Source organism: Penaeus vannamei, chromosome 16, assembly GCF_042767895.1.
Source record: "Penaeus vannamei isolate JL-2024 chromosome 16, ASM4276789v1, whole genome shotgun sequence".
NCBI classification, from domain to species: Eukaryota; Metazoa; Arthropoda; class Malacostraca; order Decapoda; family Penaeidae; genus Penaeus; species Penaeus vannamei.
The window spans coordinates 17,624,612-17,629,611 of NC_091564.1; positions in this window are offsets into that span (position 1 = coordinate 17,624,612).

Here is a 5,000-nt window from a genome sequence, read left to right on the forward strand (position 1 = left end):
CACACACACACACACACACACACACATATATATATATATATATATATATATATTATATATATATATATATATATACATTTACATATATATATTTATATATATATATGTATATATATATACATATATATATATATATATATATATATATATATGTATATATATATGTATACATATAAATATATATACATTTATATATATATATATATATATATATATATATATATATATATATATACGCACATACACACTTACATGTGTGTGTGTGTGTGTGTGTGTGTGTGTGTGTGTGTGTGTGTGTGTGTGTGTGTGTTTGCGTGTGTATTCACTTTATACTTATCCTTACCACATCTTTGCAAGAAGACCCCCTCAAGAACCATCCCATTCCCCGCCAGCAACAACATCATTATACATCGCAGAAAGCCACCGCACAAAACAACAGAAACATTTCCCGGAATTCCAGCACTCGATACAATCATTCATTTCTTGGGAGTGACGTGAAAAATGACTGTGAATAAACCAATCAGGATTCTTCGGCGTCTCACTATCCTTTAACTTATTGTCGGAGGTAATAATGATGATGATTTTAGCGGCATTCATTTTTTTTTTTTTTACCTTTTCTTTTTTCTTGTGTTAAATGATAATGAGATTCGTTAAATGCTAGAGGGAGGGCGGGAGGGAGTGAGGGAATGTGAGAGAGAGAGAAGGGGGGAGGGAGGGAGGGAGAGAGATAGAGAGAGAAAGAAAGAAAGAGAAAGGGAGCGAGAATGAGGGAAAAAGTCCGTGATGGTAATAACAAAGATTTTAACGCCACTCATATGCCTCATACTTGCGCGAAATGATAATCAGATTCGTTAAATGTCAGAGAGGGCTGTAACATGCGCTCTTCATGGCTGATGTCATTACCGTCAGCAGCAATCTTCATCGTCATTAATATAATCATCGTAATTCTGCCATCCGGGAATTTTCGATTTAGAGGAAGCAATATATTTCGGGTTTAATTTTTAACCTATTATAGGCCTATCTGACACGTTTTGAATATTATTTTTTTCTCTCGTTTATACGCATGTGAATCCACATTCATCCGTATTCACGTATCTTTGTAAATCTGCTGTCTGTGTTTGTTTTTATATATGTACGTATGCATCTATCAGTTATTCCTATATTTCTATCTATCTATTTGCCAGTGGATATATATATATATATATATATATATGTATGTGTGTGTGTGTGTGTGTGTGTGTGTGTGTGTGTGTGTGTGTGTGTGTGTGTGTGTGTGTGTGTGTGTGTATTATGTGTATTTATATATACATGTATATATATTCATATTTATATATATATGTATGTATCTATATCTATATCTATATCTATATTTAGATATGTATGTAAATATATGTACACACACACAAACGCACACACACACGCACAGATGACCACACACACAAACGCACAGACACACACAAACACACACACACATATGTGTGTGTGTGTCCTTCCCTTCTCCCTTCCCTCTATCCTTTCCTCTCCGTCTCCTTCTCCCTCTCCCTCCCCCTTCCCCCCCCCCCTCCTCTCCCCCTCTCTCTCTCCTTCTCTCTTTCCCTCCCTCACCCTCCCCGTCTCTCACTTTCTCTATTCCCCCCATTCTTTCTTTCTTTCCTATTATACTTGCAAACCATTACTCCCTTATCTTTAGCTTATGTTTATATACTCCTTTTCGGTCCTCAATAGATCCGTATTTTATTTCGCTCTAACATTTTATCTCCATTCTTCCCCTGCGCCATTAAACGCATTTTATAACCCTTCATTCTGCTTCGCCTTCAAGGGGTGTGGCAAACAGGCGTCAGATTCCTACTCTAGGAACGGTATAGCAGGAACAGTGAAAAAGGAATAGTGAACTAGGAACAGCGAACCAGGAACAGTGAAAAAAGGAATAGTGGACCAGGGACAATGAACCAGGGATAGTGAAACAGAAATAGTGAACTAGGAACAGCGAAACAGGAATAGTAAACCAAGAATTGTGAGCCGGGAACAGTGAACCAGGAATAGTGAAACAGGAATAATGAACTAGGAACAGTGAAAAAAGGAATAGTGGACCAGGAACAGTGAACCAGGAATGGTGAAACAGGAACAGTGAACCAGGAACAGTGAACCACGAATAGTGTCATATGGTGTTCAGATTGTATGATAGTAATAGCATCGGATACAATAGCAATGATAATGAAGATGATGATATAGTTTGTAATACTGACTGATGCAATAGAACTAACAATGGTAATAAGGGTTTATGAGGTAACAATAATTAATACAGTAATAAAGGGGGTAAGATAAATTACGAAGAATAAACTATTTCTATTCTCTTATAATCGTCACAGCCATCACAAAAACAGAGATGGAATAAAGGATACTTCACTACAAAAAAATGATAATAAAGCAGACCCCAAAAGAGCTTTCGAAACCGCAAAAAGGTGATGTACTTGTGAGCTCAAGGCAAAGCGACATAAGGTAGGTATTAGCTAGTCATCAGGAGCTGTTGGAGCCAGGGATGGCATCAGGAACGGGCAACGGAGGCCACCCACATTCCCAGAGTTAGTTCGCTGTAGTTACTCTACGATGCAGGCAAAAGGTTGAATAGGTGATGGAGGGAACCTGTTTCTTTGAATGTGTGTGTATGTGCGTGTGGCTGTGTGTGTTTGTGTGTGTGTGTATGTGGGTGTGTTTGTGTGTGTGTGCATGTGCGTGTGTTTGTGTCTGCGTGTGTATGTGCGTGTGGGTGTGTCTGTGTGTGTATGTGCGTGTGTTTGTGTATGTGCATATGTTTGTGTGTGTGTATATTTTTGTACTTTGTGTTGTAAACTGTGACTGATTGGAATACGCCTTTTAATATCGTTTCTCTCTCTCTCTCTCTCTCGCTCTCTCTCTCTCTCTCTCTCTCTCTCTCTCTCTCTCTCTCTCTCTCTCTCTCTCTCTCTCTCTCTCTCTCTCTCTCTCTCTCTCGCTCTCTCTCTCTTTCTTTTCTTTTTTTTAATGATTGAGCTATTTCTGTGTTAGTACATTCCTAAGGGCATGTGCTACGAGACGTGGGTGAAATTACAATGTGTCCCAAAGACTGGACAGAAAAAAATGGAGACTTACAGTAGGATTATACTTTAACGACTCGTAAATAAAACACTAAATGTCGATATCAAGCATTCGCACCGGACTTTATGGAATCTGGCACTATTAAAAATTCGTGCTCGCTGTCGTGTCGAATCGTCATTCAGCCACAGCGAAATTCCATCACCCAGTTACACCCAATTATCCAGTTCTGCAGATTACGGTGTGATGCAGCAGCTATCATTATTACAGGGAAGCCAGTCTATTCTCATCGCGCTTAACTCAGGCAAAAAAAAAAAAGAAAAAAAAAACACACGAAAAAACGAAAAAAAAAACGAAAAAAAAACGTATGTTGGGGTTGGAGCCGAAGTGTGGGATAGTACGCAGGCAGTCTGTTCGTTGCTGCCTGACCTTCGCCTAGCAATAGAGCGGACGGGGGTGCCTGCGTGCAGTTGTACGAGTGAGGGATTGGAGAATGGTCTTTGTAGGTAATTTTATCTCTGTTTTATTCGCAACTTCTCTGGAGATTTGTTTCGTTTTTGTTTCTTTAAGGTTGTCTCTTCGTGTCTCTACTTAATCTGTCTGTATTTCTTTCTCCATTTTCTGCTTCTGGGTGACTGTACAACGTTGAAAATAAAATAAAGCGAAGAAAAAGAAAACACACGAATATGCCGAAGGTCTTTTCGCCGCATTGCTACTTCACATTAAGATATATGTTAAGGCAAAATGCCCTGGAGGTGCAATTCGGCATACTCGTGTGTTTTCTTGCTCCTCCCTTCGATGTTTTGTTCAAAAGCTGCCTGGTTGTATGTCTCTCACTGTTTCTGTTTCTGTTTGTCTAAATGTCTGTCTACCTCTCTCCCTCTCTCTCTCTCTCTCTCTCTCTCTCTCTCTCTCTCTCTCTCTCTCTCTCTCTCTCTCTCTCTCTCTCTCTCTCTCTCTCTCTCTCTCCTCCTTCCACCCTTCGTCCCTGCCTCTCTCTCTCTCTCTCTCTCTCTCTCTCTCTCTCTCTCTCTCTCTCTCTCTCTCTCTCTCTCTCTCTCTCTCTCTCTCTATCTCTCTCTCTCTCTCTCTCTCTCTCTCTCTCTCTCTCTCTCTCTCTCTCTCTCTCTCTCTCTCTCCTCTCTTTCTCTCCTCTCTCTTTCTTTCTCTCTCTATCTCTCTCTCCCTCCTTCCCTTCCTCCCCCTCTCCCTCCCTCCCTTCCTTCCCTCTTTCCTCCAACTGATATTTTTTTCTGTCCATCGCCAACGAGGCAAACCGGCGCACAAGACCCGGATGAAGAAACCGACCATCACGGGGCTGCAGCCAAACAATAGCGATCTGGATCCAAGCAAAACTTTTCGCGATTTAGCCTCTGACAGCGGGAAAAAATCGAGACCTGTTGAGATTAATCTATTGTCTCCCATGAATAGAAATCACTGGCAAACAGTCAGCAACGAGCTTCTGAATTGCTAGTGCGAAATCCTTGCAAGGCGCAACTTCCCTCCAGCCGCTGGTTTGCAAGTTGCAATCCGCAGTCTGCATGCGTAAACAGTTAGTGCAAGAGTACGCAACTTTCTCTTGAAATCTGCATGATTAAATCCTTAATCAGGTTTATTCTTCCTACACATTTTCTTGACGCTAAAATATAACGTCTATCCGTTAATCTTCTTAGCCTTGACTTCAGAATCTCTTAAATGAAAAACGTTATCCTTGCATTAATAAAATTACTATAACTACGGGTTACGTTATAGCAAGAGAGTCATTTCTTTGAGGTTGTCTTGTATACCGTGGGTGCAGAAGGATGCTCGTGTGCCTTGGCATTCTGTATTCTGTAAGATGAAGATGTTGTTGCATTTACTTGAGCTTTGTTTTGCGCTTGCGTGCGTGTCTTTGTTTGTCTGTGTGCAGGGCCGTGCGTGGATCCTCT